This window comes from Cervus canadensis, chromosome 9 (genome assembly GCF_019320065.1).
Source record: "Cervus canadensis isolate Bull #8, Minnesota chromosome 9, ASM1932006v1, whole genome shotgun sequence".
Lineage (NCBI taxonomy): Eukaryota > Metazoa > Chordata > Mammalia > Artiodactyla > Cervidae > Cervus > Cervus canadensis.
This window is the reverse complement of record NC_057394.1, coordinates 78950740-78972112: the sequence shown is the minus strand read 5'-3', so window position 1 is coordinate 78972112 and position 21373 is coordinate 78950740. Positions and strand designations below refer to the sequence as shown.

Sequence of the window (21373 nt, the reverse complement as noted above, 5' to 3'; positions counted from 1 at the left end):
ATCTACTATAGAGGTAAAAAAGCCTGTTTGACACTACCATTTTCTAAGTTATATGGGGAGTGAAATGTGCCTGAAAAGGACTTCTAAATTACTCTTAAATCTAGAAAGTGACTTATACTGGGGCTGATTCCAGGAGTCCTTTGCCTCATGCATTGTAGGTAAGAAGCCATAGAAAAATCCAAAAATGTTATTACCATGTTGTGCTATCGTGAAGCATATTAGATGTGAAATATTAGTGGAAAGAATCATTTTAATCACGTGTGATTATCTGTTATGCCTTCCTGTTGGTGGAGCACTCAGTCTCCAAAAGTCAACTCAAGGATGCTAGAGACAGGGAAGCCCAGCCGAGCTTCTTCCAAGTCCATGCCAAGGAAGGTCCCTGTGAGCTGAGATGGTGTCAGTCCAGACCTGCTTCCTGACACTGGTGCTGTAAGCTGAATTTGAAAGTATGAAGTCATAGCCTCCAAGCAGGTCCCAGCAGCAGCCCCTGTCCCTAAAGAAGACTTGGAGGCTGCCCTGTTCACCTGAGCCGTCAAGGCTCAAGCAACTTCGTAGCCTCATCAACTGGATCTGAAGCTGTGCCACCTCAGATGTCAAGTAGTAATGATTTGCATACTACTTAGCAGCTTTCCTGTGGAGAGCTGTTTGAAGGATCATATGAGTTGAATCAAGTTGGAATAAGAGATAGTGAGGGGGAGAGAGAGAGGAGGAAGAAGAGAGATTAAGAATGAGATTGATTCTGTATTATTTGTTCAGTTTCCTTTCTCTAAGCTTGTTTTATTCCCTGTTCTTTCTTGGGTGGAGCATTTGTACACTTGTTCTAAATTTTGGCCTGCCTGGTTATTCCTAAAAGTAATGGGTTATATTTTCCTTCCTCTTAATGTGTTTGGAAGCAATTCTGAGAGGTTCTTTGCTCACTTGGTTCCCTGAAGGTGACCTTCTTTCACCTGGGAATCATTTTAGGAATCCCATTGGGATCGGGGGTTGTATCACGGTATGGTACACGTCTCAAAATCTTAACACAAATATACTAGAGAACTGTTTGTAAATGTGTGACTCTAATTTCTAGGTGTGCGTGTGTGCATATTAACAGTCTGAAGGTTTTGAAATAGAGGAGCAATGATCTGTCATCATTTTTAATAGAGATTCCCAGGGACATATTTCTCTCTTAGATGGAGCATGAATGATAAAAAAAATCTCATATGGTATGTGTCTTTCCAAGGAAGGAGTTAAGATTTTGACTTCCTTTTTTTTTTTTTAAGATTTTAACCTCAAGGTGAATTGAGCCCTGTCCCCACGGCAGGCGCTTTTTCAAAAGGAGAGGTGACAGGTGTGAACGGAATAATTCCAGGTGTGCTTAGGGCATTTCTTCTCACCTGTGCATCAAAGGATGCTGGTCTGAGACTCCCTGAACACCCAAGGAGACAAGAGCTGTTATGTGCCAGAGAAAATAACTCTGAGCTTACAAACTTCATTGTAAAAGCAGTATTTACTCTCTTCAGGACTGTTTTCTATCTCTAAAAAACAGTATGTTAGAACTGATTTTTAAATTATTTACTGCCTAACTGTATATAAATTTGTCCTTCAGTAAATCACAGAAAAACTTCACACTTATTAATGTCTTAATACTGTTAGCTATTAATATTATGCTTCTGCTTGTTACTAGATTTAGGGTCAGGAAAACTTTTGTTCCTGATGCTTTGATGACAAGGATTAAATAAAATACAAAACTCTTGGAAGAGCTGAAAGTCCTTAGATTAACTCCTAGGAGCAAATGTTGCCAGTTTAGCTCATGAAAACAGCTAATATGATATTAGAGTTGGTTCCTTTTTGTTTCTTGTGTACCTTTCTTTAGGCATTATATTCACCTAGGGTTCATTTTAGGAATAGGCTGTAATAAGGGATTACACTGGAGAAGGAAATGGCAAGCCACTCCATTATTCTTGCCTCGAGAATCCTGTGGATGGAGGAGCCTGGTGGGCTGCTGTCTATGGGGGCGCACAGAGTCGGACACGACTGAAGCGACTTAGCATGCATGCATGCATTGGACAAGGAAATAGCAACCCACTCTAGTATTCTTGCCTGGAGAATCCCAGGGACAGAGGAGCCTGGAGGGCTGCCGTCTATGGGGTCGCACAGAGTCGTACACGGCTAAAGTGACTTAGCAGCAGCAGCAGCAAGGGCCTACACAACAGGCAGGAGATCCCTCAAAATCTGAAACATGATTATAATGGGAAACTATTTGCAAATGTGCCATTCATGATTTTAGACACTCACATGCTATAAGTAGTCTTGACACTGTCTATGTTGACTGTGAATTCTGTATGGGGGACACTTACTTGTTTTATTATGAATCTCCTAGGCTACCTTGGCTTATCTGCAACTCTTCTCTGTTGGTTTTCTGTGTCTTAATGAGCAGGCGATGATGACTGTAAAGGGGTGGCCTGGGAGCCCTGACTGCAGTCTCACATGGAGTCTGCCCTCTACCTGAGGCTCAGACTCAGCACCATTCATTCAACCCACCAGGGCAGAGGCTTCCCAAGGCAGGTGCCCTGGTGTATGTGTCTTCTGACCTTCCCTACAAAGTTTTGGCAGGTGGAGCCGACACAGGGAAAGAAATCATCTGTTGGTCCTTAGAGCCTGAGGGTATTTTACCATCCTGTCCACCCCTGCATTTTATAGCTGAGCAAACTGAGAATGACCTGGTCCCATCCTGGGACCATGTTCTTCTTCCTCCGTTTAGTTCTTAAAGCTGCCATACATGGTAAAGACACACCCATGATGTGGAGTCTTTTCTATCTATTAGGGAAGCAAATCTTAGAGTCCAGTTGGCATGAGAGGGCCCTTAGACCCAGCCTGCCCCTTCCTGCCCCGCCCCTCCCCAGATGTGTGTTCCCAGGTGATGGCCGGTGTGTGGGGGCCGCTAGATGGCGAGGCAGTGCTCCTTGTAGGTTTCAGGCTGGCTCCCTGAAACCCCCTGCTAGTAACCTGGTCTCTGGGTTAACACACAACCTTTATCCTCAGTGTGCTACAGGAGACCCACCCCGCCCCCCACCACTCCTCTACAGGTTCATCACAGGAAGATTATGAGGTTGGCCAGTTTCGAACCGCAGATAAAACTTCAAATTCCACTAGGTCGTGACCCAGGTTTTTTTTTTTTTTTTTGAAGATTGAAAGTGACTAGGAAGAAAATTATCTTCTAACTTAAAACTTAAGTTTCACCTTAAAATCATAGTATTTCAGCAGGTCTGACCCAGTATGTAGCTCATCATTTTTTTAATAGTTATCAAAGAAAGGAAAAAGACTTTTCAGTATGCTTTAGGCAGTAGAAACTTCAGGAAAAACAATGGCTATGGAATTTAGTGTTAGTAACAAAGTATAGCCCAGAGTAAACAAGGTTGTCAAATTTATCAGCAGTTAGGTTTGTAGACTTGATTTTCTCAGTGGATAAGGAGGTGTTTTTTAAAAGAGAATAGCACTTCTCTTAAATAGCTGTGTATTAAGAGGTTGGGGTCACGCCTGCGTCCAGTGAAAGTGGGGGTCTGTAAAAATGTGCTTTCCTGACTTCTGCTTGTAGGAATAGGACTATGGTATTGGACTGGGGCCCTTCTGAGAGCTGAAGTGAAGTGAAGTGAAGTAGCTCAGTCGTGTCCGACTCTTTGCGACCCGGTGGACTGTAGCCTACCAGGCTCCTCCCTCCATGGGATTCTCCAGGCAAGAACTCTGGAGTGGGTTGCCATTTCCTTCTCCATTCTGAGAGCTAGCATGTGTTAAACAGATAGCTAATGGGAAGCTGTTGTATAGCGTAGGGAGCTCAGCTCGGCCCTCTGTGATGACCTAGACGGGTGGGATGGGAGTGGGTGGGAGGGAGGCTCAAGAGGGAGGAGGTAAATGTACATTTATAGCTAATTCATGTTGTTGTACAACAGACACCAACACAACATTATAAAGCACTTACCTTCCAATTAAAAATAAAAAAAATACCAGTTTCAAAAAACTTAAAACCTTTGGATGTGTTTGTGTAGGGGTGGGGGAATGGGAAAACTTATGGTTTCATGAATTAATCATTAATGAAAATAGATTATATCACCCAAGGATAGGATAATTTATGTGGAGGTTCATCTCTCATTGTGGATTCTGAATAGCACCTAACCTATTGGTGCTCAAGGAATAGAAAATATCAGAAAATAACATGAAGAAGGTGACATTTGCAGCTGTCTTTTTCAATTTCTCCTCCTCTTGTTCTCTTCTGTGATAGCTCACGTTTTCTCTCTGCAGTGAGCTGAGGCCAGAAATCCTGAAACAAAGAATTTGAAAAGAGAAAGCAGAAATCTTTTCTCTTGTTTCTGTTTCTGGCTCAGGGAAGTAGTAGAATGTTGGGGAAAGTCGGGGTAGAACTGGACGTGAACAGAGAAACTGAAATGGGGATAAATAACCATGACCAGCGGATGTTGTGCTCACAGCCTTAAAGCTGAGTTGGGGCGGGGGGCTCATTTCTTTTTTTGTTTTTTGATGTGTATTTTTCTAGTTTATTCTCATATGCATATACGCATTTTTTTCTTTCATAACTTTGGAGTCATATGTACTCTTTGTAAGCTTTTTTTCCCCCCGTTTAATGCATTGAAAACATTTGTCTCAGCCATTAGGTTTTCTTTCCTTTTTTTTTTTTAGTTCTCCCACTTTATTGCTACCAACCCATCTCCCTCCACCCTCGTGCACACATGCTCAGTCATGGAATCCCATGGACTTTTCAGCCCGCCAGACTCCTCTGTCCATGGACTTTTCCAGGCAAGAATACTGGAGTGGGTTGCCATTTCCTTCTCCAAGGTTTTCTTATATAACATGCTTTTTAAAAATTGGATGATAATTGCTTTACAATATTATATTAGTTTCTGCTGTTCAGTTCAGTCGCTCAGTCGTGTCTCTTTGCCACGCCATGGACTGCAGCACGCCAGGCCTCCCTGTCCATCACCAACTCCCGGAGTTTACTCAAACTTATGTCCGTTGAGTCCGTGATGCCATTCAGCCATCTTGTCCTCTGTCGTCCCCTTCTCCTCCTGCCTTCAGTCTTTCCCAGCATCAGGGTCTTTTCAAATGAGTCAGCTCTTCGCATCAGGTGGCCAAAGTATTGGAGTGTCAGCTTCAGCTTCCAGTGAATATTCAGGACTGATTTCCTTTAAGATGGACAGGTTGGATCTCCTTGCAGTCCAAGGGACTCTCAAGAGTCTTCTCCAACACCACCGTTCAAAAGCTGTACAACAACAGGGATCAGCTATACATGTGTCCCCACCCTCGTGAGCCTCCCTCCCAGCCGCCCCCTCCCACCCGCCTAGGTCATCGCAGAGCGCTGGGCTGGGCTGCCTGTGCTATGCAGCGGCTTCCCACTAGCTACCTGTTTTACACGTGGAAGTGTTTACGGCAGTGGCACTATCACAGTTCATCCCATGGAGGGTTCATTTCTGAGTAAGGTGATCTGGGAGTTTCTTGGAGGGGTTATAAACTGGACAGTATTTGGGGAGGTGGAGATGGGCTCGATCTAGGAGATACTTTGGGAGGAACCGGTGGTACATCCAGAAAACTTCCTGAAGTGCAGGGGTTGCCATTTCCTTCCCCAGGGCATCTGCCCGGACCCAGGCATCGAACTTGCGTCTCCTGCATTGGCAAGCAAGTTCTTTACCACTGAGCCACCAGGGAAGCCTGACTGTGATCTGCTCATAGATAACAACTCAAAAGGTTAATCGGTCATTTGTAGTATAATTATATTCAGAGCTTCCCTGGTGGCTCAGACGGTAAAGAGTCTGCCTACAATGGCGGAGACCTGGGTTCAATCCCTGGGTCGGGAAGATCTCCTGGAAAAGGAAATGGCAACCCACTCAAGTATTCTTGCCTGGAAAATTCCATGGATGGAGGAACCTGGTAGGCTACAGTCTATGCGGTCACAAAGAGTTGGACATGACTGAGCAACTTCACTATATTCAGAGCTATATCATCATGTGAACTGACATACTAGTTTCACAAATGTCCAAGACCTTATATATCTCTGTGCATACAATTAGCTATGTTAAATGAATCAAGCTGAAACCCAGCTGTTGAGGGTTTTCTTTTGACTGTACCATGTATAGCATGTGGGATCTTAGTTCCCCAACCAGGGACTGAACCTGTGCTCCCTGCATTGGGAGCTGAGAGTCTTAACCACTGGACTGGCAGGGAAGTCCCTGAGGGTTTTCATGAGAGAATTTCAAAGTTTCCAAAATTAGTTATCAACATTTAGAGAGATTGGTTAGTCTCATTAAACTCTAAAGTTTTAGTTCTCATTTTAATACTTGAAATAAGTGTTCTTTTAATTATTGAGTAAAATTTGGGTTTTTGCAATAATGATTTGAAGTGAAAAATCAGTCGCCTTTTTGGAAGGTTAATCAATGAAGGTATGGGTTGGTGTAAAAGCATTTTGTAATGTTAAATCCAGTGTTTATGATTATGAATGCTGCAAAGTACATTTATATACATGGCATGTTTGATTTTCTATATCTGACATGCCTTCTAATAAGATCAGAGTTGATGAGAAGCATTATTAATAATTCCTGCCGAGGCAGCCATCAACCTCACTCATGTTCCATTGGCAAAGAGGGAGTCATTCTTTATTCATGGGAAAAGCCGCTGAAAGCGACCTGTGAGCTTAAATTTCAGAGAAGCTATTGCCTCTTTGAGATTGAGCCTTATTCATGTCCTTGTACATTCCTTTTCAAAACACTCGGGCAGTGATTCACAACTACCCAGAGATGAGATTAGAGCGTAAATGTGTTTTGAAGGAAGCTGACTGTTTATGGTTGAAAGTAAAATAACTGAAACTGGTGGGAGGGAGTTAATATTTTTATTTATAGTGAAAATAATGTCTTACTGAACTGCCTGTTTTGGGTCCTTGTGTTGTTTTGTGAAGATCAGGTTGTCAGTTTTCTCTTCCCCAAATCCGCAATCTTTGAGTATCTATTATGGGGGAGCATGGAGCTCAGTCCTGGGGCTGCAGTGACCTGGACCCCCTGTGAAGCTGGAGGCCCAGTGGGGAGGTGAGAGGACGCAAGTGCCTCCTGCAGGGAGCTGTTGGTGTGGCTGTGATTGGGCGGGGTGGTGGGGGGAGGTACCTGAAGGAGGGAGCCCCAAATCCTCCCAACTGGAGGGTGAGGAAAGAGCCCTGCCCTCAAGTCTGCCCCCAGCTGTCTCAGCCCCTAAGGCATTATATCTTCAGATCGAATTATTCCACGCTGCTTTTAGGTATTGAAAGTTTTCTGAATTTGCTGTGAAATAATCCAGCAAAGAAAAAAAAATCCTGGGGTAGGGGGCAGTATAGATGAGAAAAGACAGGCAAATGTCTGATAATCCTTGAAGCTGGACGACGGAGCTCTGAGGGTTCAGGCCACTATTTACTTCACTTTTTTTTTTTTTTTTTGTATGTTTGAAAAATTTTCATTTTAATTTGACCTTCCATTGAAGAAGTTTAAAGTCTCATCTTCTCTGTCTCAGCTTTCCTAAGAGCCAGTATAGCACAGTGGTGAAGAACATGGTCTCTGGAGGCACCCCTTGGGTTTGCGTTCTGCTTCTGCCACTTGCTGGTTCTGTGACTCTAGTCAAGCCACTTACTCTCTCTGTGCCTCTATTCCTCATCATAAAATAATATTGGTTTAGTCGCTAAGCCATGTCTGACTCTTGTGACCCCATGGACTGGAGTCCACCAGGCTCCTCTGTCCGTGGGATTTCCCAGGCAAGAATACTGGAGTGGGTTGCCATTTCCTCCTGCAGGGGTACCTCCCAACCCGGGGATTGAACCCACGTTTCCTGCATCTCCTGCATTACAGGCAGATTCTTTATCCACTAGCCACTGGGGAAGCTAAAATGATGTTACTACTAATAAATAAAGTCAGAAGCCACCATAGGGTTTATGGAATATTAAATGAAATTAATATATACAAACACGGCCTTGCATCATCATCATCATCATATTTCTATGACTGTTTCCATCCTTTTGCCATGTGCAGAAAGTTCTGTGTTGAGAAGGATTTAGCTCAGATGGAAAAATGCTGTGATGGATTAAGCATGTTTGGCTTAGAGTAGGGATACTGGTATTGATAACATCTAAGTGAGGGAGATGACATTCAGTCCATTGACAGTTGTCATCAGCTCTGTCATGTTTGGTGAATGCCTTTTTGAGTGTTAAAGTAAATGTATACCATTTATAAAACAGTAAGGTGGCAGTTCTAGAAGTTAACCAGTTGGTTTTCGTGGGAGTCACTTTCTTTTGGGCTATAAGCTTGTGGTTGTTTGTTTAATTCTCCAGTGTGTGCTCAGTCACTCTCTGCGACCCCATGGATTGCAGCCAGCCAGGCTCCTCTGTTCTTGAGGATTCTCCAGGCAAGAATACTAGAGTGGGTTGCCATGCCCTCTTCCAAGGGATCTTCCCAACCTAGGGATCGAACCCAGGTCTTCCACATTGCAGACAGATTCTTTACTGTCTGAGCCACCAGGGAAACCCATAAGACAAAGGCAGGGTGAGTCAGGTTTTGATCTCTTTATCTAAAACCCCTTAGTTCAGTCGCTTAGTTGTGTCCAACTCTTTGCAACCCCATGGACTGCAGCACACCAGGCCTCCCTGTCCATCACCAACATCACCCTGAGTTTACTCAAACTCATGTCCATCGAGTCCGTGATGTCATCCAACCATCTCATCCTCTGTTGTCCCCTTCTCCTCCTGCCTTCAGTCTTTCCCAGCATCAGGGTCTATTTTAAGGAGTCAGTTGTTTACATCAGGTGGCAAAGGATTGAAGCTTCAGCTTCAACATCAGTTCTTCCAGTGAATATTCAGAACTGATTTCCTTTAGGATTGACTGGTTGGAACTCCTTGCAGTCCAAGGGGCTCTCAAGAGTCTTCTCTAACACCATAGTTCAAAATCTCTCTCATTTCACTCTCCTAGAACTCTTAGCATGTTAATTGTTTAAGAGAATACATTCAGTTTGGTTCACTTTATTTTTTTATTTATTTTTTAAAATTTATTTTTAATTGGAGGATAATTGCTTTACAACGTTGTATTAGTTTCTGCCATACAACAACGTTAACTGGGAATATGTATACATATATCCCTTCCCTCTTGAGCCTCCCTCCCAGCCCTCCCCCAGTCCCGCCCCTGTAGCTTGTCAAAGAGCACTGAGCTGGGCCCCTGTGTTGAGTTCCCTTTAAACGAAATGTATTTATATGCAAGGTGACTAATACATAGCACATTAATCTACACTGATGGCTTTTAAAACCTCTGCTCAAAATAGAAACTGAGTGTTGGATCTGATTTTTGTTCCTGTGCCTGTAACGTCTGCAGGAAAAAAACGGGAACATATGATTTTGCGGTGTTTGAAGGGCTTCACACAGCTTCTCATTTTGCTGGAGTCTAATTTCCATTGTACTAGGATTTTACTTTGTCGGATATCTCAACCCGATGTGGGTGGGAGGGAGAGAACAGTGAGAACAAAAACCAAAGTGAGCTCCTGATTTTCTCTGGAAATGAGGAGGTGAGACACATGCCTCTGATAGATTTAAATACCTATTTCCCTGGAATCTGTAATTATGTAATTTAAAGTCTTCTTTGTAAGAAAAAAATAGAACCATTTTCACTGAATCCTGCTGTTAATTTTCCCAGTGATTCCCACACATTCAGTTCTTTCTTTTTTCTCTCAGTTTGCTTGCTTCATACACACACATTAGAACAAGGTGCTTCTGGGTGTTACTCGGCATTGCTTATAAGTGAAAATATTTTCTTTATTGCTCAAGTAATACATAGTTTATTCGTTTTGAATCAGATATGTGAGCAAAACTTAGAAATCACATTGCTTTCAAAAGGTTTATAGGTGCTGTATTCTTACCTGTTCTAGCACATTCAAGATACTTAATGAAGAAAGGGTACCTTGAACTATGAACTAAGATAAGAAATATGCTACAGTTGCATGCATAATATGTAATAAGATTAGCATTTATGGTAACAGGATAATTGTTGGGAAAGTCAGTTAACCTCACCGAACTCAGATTTTTATTACAAACGTTGGAAAGGATTGAATTAATTGAATTGACCACTTCGAACTCTCAAGAGCTGGCATCTTGCAGCTGAATTCTATAAAAGGTATGGAATCATTTATGGCTCTTAAGTGGTGGATAATCAGAACTGTATTAGTTGAGAAGCATGAATATGATAATATAAGTTAGTTTGGAGAAGAGAGTAAAGGGTGAGAGATCTTAGTTCTGCCAAAATTAGGGATCTGTCCCTTCCTGGCCTTACCTTATTTTGTTAGTTTTGTCTTGTTTTACGAGATGGGCATTTCAGGACAGTAACAGACAGATAACAGCTGAAAGGTTTTACTGCCCTGATTTTTTGCTGTAAACTACAGAGCTGAGATTTTTGGAACTCACCTTCTTGGTCCTGCCCTTTGCCTTATGCGGGGCATCTGGGATTATTGGTCTGGCATCAGAGCAGAAATCAGGAGGTGATGACTTCCAGACTCATACTGACTTCTCCCGGGACCACTGCCGACAGTGTGTGCATCCTTGTATCCTGTAACAGACACAGACTGTCATCTGTAAAGGTTCATAGAGATCCTTGCAGTGTCTTCCTTAGGGCAGCAGATGGGGTCACAGATCAATACTTCCTTTTGCTTTCAATGAGAAAGAAAATCAATTAATGGTGATGTCAGAGGGTTCTTGGGCTCCCCTAAGAGGCAGCAACTGAGAGGGGAGGGCTGGTGGGAGCATGAAGTAGGCATCAGTGGTGGGCACAGAAAGAAAAGACCAAATGAGAAAGAGAACCGAGAGGACAGGAGCACCTGGGAGGGTGGGGGTGACAGCAAGGGAGAGGGACCACTCCGAGAACTAGGGGTTCAGGAGGGGCAGTGGGTGTGTGGGCCTCGGGTCTCTTGAGTTCCTAGGAAGGCATTCCTATAAATACATCCGGCAGTATTACAGAAATGCTGGAATGAAATGAAGGAGCAGCCATGGAAGATAGGCGGTGTTTGGAGCCATGACTGTCAGCAGTGAGGGATGTAAGTAGGCTGGGATGGAAGAGGCATGGGGACAGATTCTGGAGGGCGTGTCCAGCTAGGGGGGAACAGGGCGGGCACAGCAGAGAAGGCATGGTCATCTAGGGAGTGGAGCCTCTGGAAGGTACAGCCTCGCTAAGGTGGGTGGTTGTTTAGTTGCTAAGTCCCATCCAACTCTTTGCAGCCTCATGGACTGCGGCATGCCAGACTTCCCTGTCTTTCGGTATCTCCTGGAGTTTGCTCAAACTCATGTCATCAAGTAGGTGATGCCATCCAACCATTTCATCCTCTGTCGTCCCCTTCTCCTCCTGCCCTAGATCTTTCCCAGCATCAGGGTCTTTTCCAGTGAGTCAGTTCTTCGTATCAGGTGGCCAGAGTATTAGAGCTTCAGCTTCAGCATTAGTCCTTCCAATGAATTTTCAAAGTTGATTTTCTTTAGGATTCATTGGTTTTATCTCTTTGCTGTCCAGGGGACTCTCAAGAGTCTTCTCCAGCAGTACAGTTCAAAAGCATCAGCTCTTCGGCACTCAGCCTTCTTTATGGTCCAACTCTCACATCTGTACATGGCTACTGGAAAAACCATAGGTTTGGCTAGATGGACCTTTGTCAGCAAAGTAATGTCTCTGCTTTTTAGTATGCTATTTAGGTTTGTCATAGCTTTTCTTCCAAGGAGTAAGCGCCTTTTAATTTCATGGCTGCAGTCACTGTCTATGGTGATTTTGGAGATGAGAAAATAAAATCTGCCACTGTTTCCATTTTTCCCCATCTATTCCATGAAGTGATGGTTTACTTCTTCCAGTAAGTTCCAGAAAATTCCCTCACTTCCTTTTCCACACTAGAGCATTTCTTCTCCATGCCCGTGATATTTTCTCTAATTTGAGTGCTTTGTTCTTTATTTTAAAAAATTTTTAATTGGAGTATAGTTGATTTACAAAGTTGTGTTAGTTTTAGGTGTGTGTGCATGCTAAGTCACTTCAGGCATGTCCAACTCTGTGGGACCCCATGGACTGTAGCTCCCCAGGCTCCTCTGTCCATGGGATTCTCCAGGCAAGAATACTGGAGTGGGTTGCCATGCCCTCCTCCAGGGGATCTTCCTGACCCAGGGATCGAACCTGTGTCTCCAACATATCCTGCATTGGCAGGTGGGTTCTTTATACGAATGCCACCTGGGAAGCCTATTTTGGACGTATGTGTACAAATATGACCTTACTACAACTTGACCCAGAGCCACAATGAAACCTCCCCACCCGCATCTCTTGCTCTTGTCACAAATAAATGTGACAAGAAATGGTCACCCCAGACTCTTCCACCACGGCTGCTGTTACAGATATCTAAGACTGGAGTCTTTTCCCAGCACTGTTTCTTGGAAACTGTGTACGGCAGGGAGGTGACAGGCAGACCGCCTCAGCTGTCAGCTGCCAACACCCATCTACGCAGACCCCTTTGATTAGAAAATGAAAAATGCCAATACATCTTGGGCGCTTTCAGCCCCGAGGTTTGCCTCTAAAGTCGGTGCCCACGCAGTAGACTTCTGTGGCCACCAGTGAGATTTGCTAATGAAGGCAAATGAGGCTGCCTGGACCTGTCACAATGGTTTCACTGAACAGATTCGCTAATTAAGCCGGGGGTCAAGGAGCAGGTGTTGTTTCAAGCAGGTGCTGTTAGTTTGTGTCCAGCAGTGACTCTGCCAGTGCACACGAAGTAGTCCAGTTCTTTCTGGTAGTTACTGCAACTGCGGAGTGGGTGTGCTCATTGCCTGGTGACTGGCTCCTTGTCCAGAAAGGGTCAGTTTCCTCTAGCCAGACCTTTCTGTGGCTTGAGTGTCTCCATGCACTGCACTCGCTTTCTTCTTCTCATGTCCTTAGTTGTCTGTTCCTTGCAGCAGCCTTGGTTTACCATTCCAGAAGCCTGCAATGTCCACCTGGTGTCTTAGATATTATCCAAGTGATCCTGACCGTTCTGCAGAAAAGGAGAGGGTTTGAGGAGAGGTGAGATGGCTTGTCCTCACTCCAGGGTGAGTTAGTGATGAGCCTGGGGCTGGATCAGTCTGACGCCTCATCTCTTGATGCACGCCAGGCTGAAAGGCACTGGATGTCACTTGAGGGTTTACTGGAGAAATGTATGTTTGTTCCGTGTGCGGCTCGAGTCTTAGGACAAGGCAATTCCAGCGTTGAGGTCCTACAGTGTAAGTTGGCTGCGACTGGAATCCAGCAGTTTCCTGTGACATTTCTTTGCTGAGGACCCAGAGGAAGAGAGTCAAGGTGCCCTGGGACCCAGAAGCCTGTTAGCTGTGGGTCTGTACTGGTTGAGGTTCCTTGTGAGTGGTCCCCAGAGACTAGAGAGGGTGGGGGTGCGAGGGCTGTATGCTGAGCACAGACCTTGGTGGACCCCGAGCTCCTGCTCACAGACTCCAGGAGATGCAGTGAGGGCCACTGGGGACTCAGAGGACAGATCTACATGCTGTCCAGGGCCGTCACCTGGGACAAATCACAGGTCCCTGTGGCATCCGGTGCCACGTAAGGGATGGGACCGTGGTTTCTGAATTGCCTTCTATGGATTCTGTGTCTCTGGAGGAGAAGGTTCTTAGGGGTTCCAGGACCCCGAGGACACACGTTTGCTCCTTCTTACACTTTCATTCAGAAGCTGTAAGGAAAGACCCCTAACATTTCTCCTATGTTTTTCCTCTGTTACAATTGAAGGGCATACGAGTTATGCTGTCTGTGTATACTATTGTTCACAGTATTGTAATTGAGTGTTTGAAAGTTGCTAGAAGTGTTGATCATAAAGGTTCTCATTGCAAGAAAAAAAATCTCTAGGAGTTTGGGGTTAACATACACCCACTACTATATAAAATAGATAAACAACAAGGAAGTATATTCAACATTTTATAATAATCTATAATGGAAAAAAATATGAAAAAGAATATATATATGATGTGTCTATATATGTATTCAGTTACTATATATATATTCAGTTGCTATATATATATATTCAGTTACTATATGTATATTTAGTTACATATATGTAACTGAATCACTTTGCATACACCAGAAACTAATATTTTAATGAACTATACTTTGATAAAAAAATTAAAGTCTTAAAAAAGTCTCTATATGAAGTGATGGATCTTAATTTATTGTGAGGATCATTTCACAATATTTGCATAAATCAAATCATTTTGTTGTATACCTAAAACCTATACAGTGTTATATGTCATTTATATGTCATAATGTCTATTATATGGTTGTGTGTGCTTAGTCACTCAGGCGTGTCCAGCTCTTTACAGTCCATGGACTGTAGCCTGCCAGGCCTTGTGTCCATGGGGATTCTCTAGGCATGAATGCTGGAGTGGGTTGCCATGCCCTCCTCCAAGGGATCTTCCCTACCCAGGGATTGAACCCAGGTCTCCTGCATTGTAGGTGGATTCTTTACTGTCTGAGCTGCCAGGGAAGCCCATATGTCGATTATACCTCCATGCAAAAAATATAAAGATAAATGCCTAGATTTCCTTCTACTCTAACGTTATAATAATAATTAGAATTATTGGAGACTTTTAAATATGTTTATTACTTGTGTTTTGTAAACATGGGGAGTGAAGTGAGAAGAAAAGAAAAAAAGAGTAGAAAAAAGAAGATGGAAATGTATCCCATTTTTAAAAGATGAGATGAATGAAAAAGGGAAAATGATTAATTGTCTCATGCTTACCAGAGACCAGAGAGAGTTGAAATTTCAGTAGGCGGTGAGAGGGAAGTTCACCACCTAAAGATGGCCCAGTGCTCCTGGGGTCTGCTGTGTGTTACAGTCCCCTCTATGATTAAATTCAGTTACTTCTGGCAATGAGATCAAAGTGGGGCAGAAATAATCTCTACAACATTCTGACAAAATTAAAAGATGAAAGGAGGCTGTATAAAATAATTAATCTCTCGAGAAAAAGCAGAACTTGCTTGTCTCCAGAAAAGACTCTGATAAAAGCCTTTCTTATAAGTTATGTCATGTTGTGGGACAGACAAGACATGGAACAAAACGCCAAATGACTTCCCTAATCAAACGTGACAGCGTTTGAAATTTCCCATCTTTCCCATCTTTCTTTGTTTCTCAAGGGAGTATTGTTTCAGTGATGATGAAATTTCCCATGGTTCCTTACTACTTCTCAAGAGGTAACCATATGGATGTTTTATGAGGCAGTGATAAGAAATAAGTCTGGCTCACCCCTAAGAAAATGGTCTCTGTATAAGTCAGATAGATGGGTTGTCAGGTGTGGATCTCAAAATGCCTTTGATCACTCTCACATTCAACCAGACTCCAGAAATATTTTTAATTTTTATTGAAATATAGTTGATTTACATTGTATTAGTTTCTGGTATACGGCAAAGTGATTCAGCTATACATATCTCTATCTCTGTATCTACACATAGATTTTTTTTGTACATTCTCTTCCATTATAGGTTTTTATAAAATACTGAGTATAGTTCCCTGTGCTATACAGTAGGCCCTTGTTGTCTATTTTGTGTATTATTGTTCAGTTGCTAAGTCATGTCTGACTCTTTGCGACCCGATGAACTGCAGCATGCCAGGCTTCCCTGTCCTTCACTGTCTCCCTGAGTTTGCTCAAACTCATGTGCATTGAGTCAGTGATGCCATCCAGCCATCTCATCCTCTGTTGCCCCCTTCTCCTCTTGCCCTCAATCCAGAAATATTCATTAGGTACCCATTGCTTTTGTCCTGGGCTGAGCGCTGGAGGAGCAAGGAGTCCCGCCCCGTGGCCGTGCAGTTACACCTGGGCTGAGGGCAGTGCCCGTCTGGAGGAAGACGGAAGCCTGGATGAAGAAGGAAGCAGAGAGGACTGGGAGAGGATTGCCGCTCTGCCCTGAGAACGCTGTCGATTTATTGTCTGGTGCTCCCGTCACCCCCAGCATCAGATGGTGATGACTGGGACCTCTCTGGTGGTCCAGTAGTTAGGACTCTGCACTTCTACTGCAGGGGGTACGAGTTCGATCCCTGGTCGGGGAACTAGGATCCCCCAGGCCGTGTGGCATGACCAAAAAAAATAAATGGCGATGATGGTAGCATCCTCTTACAGAAACAACAAATAGGTGGTCTCCCTTGTTGAAGGGGTAAATAGTTTAGCCTGGCATTCAGGATCTTCCTCAGTCTACTGTGAACTTATTCCTCGAAGCCATGTTAGTCCACTGATGTAAAGAATTGGTTCTTGCCATTGAGGAGGTAATAGTGGATGAGTAGACAGTCTGTTTAAGGTAAATTATTCCAGTATAAGTACAGTACCTACAGAAGGAGAAGTATGAAAAAATAGAGCACATACAGCATCCAGTGGCCACTTTGTACCTATTAGGATGGCTGCTATCAGAAAGAATAGTGTTTACTTTGTGGTGGTGAGGAGTGGTGAGGATGGGGAGAAACTGGAATCCTTGTACATTGCTGTTGGAAATGTAAAATGGTGCTGTCATTATGAAAAACAGTGTGGTGGTTCCTTGAAGAAATTAAATATAGAATTACCATATGATCCAGTGATCCACTTCTGGGTGTATATCCTGAAGAAATAAAAGCATGGTCTGGAAGAGATGTGTGTATAGCCACGTTCATAGCAGTGTTAATTGTTCACAATAGTCAAACGGTGGAAGCAACCCAAATGTCCATTGGTGGATGAATAGAAAAACCAAGTGTGGTATATACATATAATAGAATGTTAACCAGCCTTTAAAAGGAATGGAATTCTGGCATAGATTGTAACATGGATAACCTTGAGGACATTGTGCTAAATGAAATACTCCAGAGAAATCAGGACAAATATTGTGTGACTCCACATACATGACTACCTAGGGTGGTCAAAATCAGAGTCAGAGAATAGAATGGTAGTTACCAGGAGCTGGGGTCCGGGGGATGAGGAGTTAATGTTTAATAGATGCAGAGTTTGGGTGTTTTGAGATGAACAAAGTTCCGGAGATGATAGTGGTGATGGTTGCATAGCAGGGTGATTGTGCTGATGCTAGAAGACTGTAGACTTGAGGAAAGGTATGATGGCAAATTTTACATTATGTATATTTCACCACCATTTAAAAATCAATTTAAAAGAATCTGGTGAGGGCCAGTGATGTAGTAGCTACTAAGGAAATAGAAATCTGGATCAAGTGGGCCAGGATGTCATTTTGATGACTTCAGGATGGCTTGTAGGACCAGAGGGGCTTCTAGTGTTACATTTCATTTTGGGAGTGTCTTACGTGTAAACACCCTGTGTCAGTGTGAGGTTTGGGTGTGTAGGGTATCACTTACAGCTTCTTGAGCAGCTTCATCAGTTTAAAAATGAGGAGCTGCTCCAGTAGTTTGCAGTTAAACCCCAGAAACACTTGGGGTTGCCAAGCAACATACGACTACCGCCAACAGAAGCAAATCTAACGTTAACATTATAATCACCTAAAACGATAGAAGACATGTTCCATCTAAATGTTTTCGTTTCTACCTACTTTAATGAAAAGTATAAACACCTGGATTGTCACATGCTGTGCCGTTTCCATCAGGACAGTGTTTCGCATTGCGGCTCCCGTGTTTTCTCTTTTTTGCCAAAGTGTCTTCCAGAGACGAGGGGCCACCAGTGGGTCTCTGCCGCCAGATTCACACTGCTCTGAGGGCTGTGTGTATACGTCCGAGATGTTCTGAAGCCACTCAGAAGAATAACACTGCACAATGGCAAACTTTTTCTTTAACGATGATTTTTGAAAAGAAAAAAGCCAGGGGACTTCTTTTGGTTAAGCCTAGGCGAAAGAAAAAAAGGATAGTAATTAGATGGCCCATTGTACTTTCTGCACAGAGCATGGGAACAGACCTACAAAAGAGAGCCTTTTGTGTGAAGCATCCTCATTCTAATGCCTGCAATCCACAGAACAGAATCAGTAGGAAACATTCAAAATTGAAGTGATTCAACTAACACTCCACAGGTTGCATGTGTGCTAAATCACTTCAATCATGTCTGACTCTTTGGAGACCCCATGGACTGTAGCCCACCAGGCTCCTCTGTCCACGGGATTCTCCAGGCCAGAATTCGAGAGTGGGTTGCCATGCCTTCTTCCAGGGCATCTTTCCAACCCAGGGACTGAACCCAGGTCTCTTCTGTCTCCTGCATTGACAGGTGGGTCTTTTACCACTAGCACCATTTGGGAAGCCTATGCACAGGTTATGTACAGAAGAGAAGGGATACTTTTTCCTTCCTTCTAAAGCAAGAGCTGTGTGTTCTCCTTCACCATGTTTGACCAATAGCATCTGGAGCAGACTGAGGAGGAATACAGTGAAGCGTGTGAATTACTCTGACACTCTGTTGCTTTCTCCAAATGCCGAAAAGCAGGTAGTGGGGACTTGCTCTTTGCCTAAACTCTGCTTGTTCCCTGGAGCCCACGTGGCCGATACCTCCAGTCCCTGGTCTTCTCGGCTCTGCCTCTGTGACACCAGCGGACCTCAGTTCCTTGCCAACAGCTGCTCCTGATGGTCCCACCAGGAGCTTTTGCTTCTCCGTGATGATCTGCGTCATCCTTCCCACTTTCCCTTCCTGCCCCGTTGCCTGCCGTGGCTGCCCCAAACCTCTCCTACTCCCTGGACCTCCTGCTCGCCCAGCCCTCTCTCCACGCTCCCCTTGAGCTCTATCTTCCGCATCTCTGTCCAGAGCTAAAGTAGCTTCTCCATCTGTGACCTTAACCTCAGCTCCTTGCACAGCCTGCAGACCCCTTCTCTGGTGAAGCACCGTGGGTTGGGGTCCTGCCAGTGGATTCAGGAGCCAGCTGGCCCTGCTATACACCAGCTTCCCACCAGCACCCTGTGGTTGGCGGGCCCTGGGTCTCAGGGTACCTCTGAGGGTGGGGGGTGATGCGTGGGAAGCATGGTGAACAGGGCCTGGCAGGGAGGCGGCGCCCCATCAGTGTTCAGCACTGAGATGCCTGCCTTCAGCATCCTCACCTCTCTGCCACCTCTCTGCTGGCTCTGGGACCTCCGCCTGGGGACCGGGAGTCCATTCCCATGCCTACTGGCTTCCTGGCCACCCGCCCCCAATCCAGCAGTCCATCTGTTCCCACACCCCTTCTTTACTTGCTCTCTAGGCTTTCAGTCCTTTTTTTTTTTCAAAGATTTTTTTTGATGTGGGCCATTTTTAAAGTCTTTACTGAATTTGTTATAATATTGCTTCTGTTTTTTATGTTCTGGTTTTTTGGCTGTGAGGCATGTGGGATCCTAGTTCCCCTGACCAGTGATCAAACCCGCACCCCTTGCACTGGAAGGTGAGATCTGAACCACTGGACCGTCAGGCAGGTCCTCGGCTTTCAGTCTTTATCAGCATTTCCTCCAGGAACCTTACCTGATCATCTGCCCCCTCCCAGGCCCAAGTGTGAGTGCGGGTCTCCCTAGACCTCCCTCCCACCCCCCCGTGATGGTCAGTTTTACATGTCAGTGTGACTGGGTTGTAGCCCCTGTGGTCCCTCAAGACATCAATCCTGGCATTGTTTTGTGGGGGTATTCTGTGGGTATTGGGTAAATGTGGTTAACATCTGTGATCAACTGACTCTTAGGTAAAGGAAACTGATTATTCCCTATAATCTGGGTGGGCCTCATGCAGTCATTTCAAAGGCTGTAAGGGAAGGAAATGCAAAAAAAGAGGAAATGTCGGGCTTTCCCAGTGGCTTAGCAGGTAAAGAATCTGCCTTCCAATGCAGGAGACACCGGTTTGACCCCTGGGTCGGGAAGATTACCTGGAGGTGGGCATGGCAAACCACCCCATGGACAATCCCATGGATAGAGGAGCCTGGCGGGCTGCAGTCCATGGGGTTGTAAAGAGTCAGACATGACTGAGCACACCCATGTATACATGTGGCTGATTCACTTTGCTGTACTGGAGAAAGGAATGCAACCTTGTAAAGCAACTATACTCCAATACAAATTTAAAAAAAATTCACACGCACACATACAAACCGAGGCTTCCCTGAAGAAGAAGAAAGTCTTTCCCAAAACAGCAGCACTAGTTCCTGCCTGGGGTCCCCCCTCACAGGCTGCAAGGTAAACTCTGGACTTGCCAGCCCCTGTCACTGTGTACATCAGTGTTGTGAAATAACCCCATGTGTGTTTGTATGTGCGTGTGAAAGGGTATCTGTTCCCTCTCTCGCGCAAACGTCCATGTGCGTGTTTAAACCCATGTGTGTTTGTGTGTGCATGTGAAAATGTATCTATTCCCTCTCTCATGCACACGTCCATGGGCGTGTTCAACCCCATGTGTGTATGTGCGTGTGAAAATGTATCTATTCCCTCTCTCGTGCACATGTCCATGGGCGTGTTCAACCCCATGTGTGTGTGTGCATGTGAAAATGTATCTATTCCCGCTCTCGTGCACATGTCCATGGGCGTGTTCAACCCCATGTGTGTGTGTGCGTGTGAAAATGTATCTATTCCCTCTCTCGCACACACGTCCATGGGCGTGTTCAACCCCATGTGTGTTTGTATGGGCATATGAAAGTGTAACTATTCCCTCTCTCATGCTCATGACCAGGTATGTGTTCAACCACATGTGTGTTTGTGTGTGCGTGTGAAAAATGTATCTATCCCCTCTCTCACGCACACGTCCATGTGTGTGTTCAACCCCGTGTGGGTTTGTATGTGTGTGTGAAAATGTATCTGTTCCCTCTCTCGCGCTCACGTCCGTGTGTGTATTCAACCCCATGTGTGTTTGTGTGTGCATGTGAAAACGTATCCATTCCCTCTCTCGTGCTCACGTCCATGTGCGTGTTCAGATTCTGATCCGTTTCCCTGCAGTAGCCCCTGGCTCAGCCTCTCCCAGCTCACGCCCTGCATCGCGCCCGCTTCCTCTGCGTCTCCGCTGCTCTCTGCATGCAGGTGGGACCCATGTTTCCCCACCTGCCAGGCCAGCAGCTCAGTCTGTTTTGAATAAACAAGTACTGGGAAAGTCCATCAGAATTTTATTACCGTATCCTTGAGCATAACAAAAACAGTGATGTAAAGAAAAATAACTTTCCTTGGGAGGGAGGTTCAAGAGTAGGGGGGACATATGAACACCTATGGCTGATTCACGTTGTCTATTGGCAGAGACTAACACAACATTGTAAAGCGATTATCCTCCAATTAAGAATAAAAATAAAAAAGAAGCCTAACTTTCCTAATTGGGAGACGATTTCCTATCACCCATGTAAATGGAGTCTGTACAGAATTCTGTCTCCTTTTCTCCTGGCTCAGCCAGTAAGGACATTGGCTTTTACCCTCACCTTCCACCTCACCTGCTGGTTTCAGAGATAGAATCACTCATGTA

General features: G+C 44.6%; 1 protein-coding gene across 4 annotated transcripts in view; it reads left to right on the top strand.

Annotated features, from left to right (window-relative positions):
• Positions 1 to 21373, top strand: part of MTUS2 (microtubule associated scaffold protein 2) — a 371881-nt gene that overhangs the window by 145063 nt on the left and 205445 nt on the right. The window lies entirely within an intron of this gene.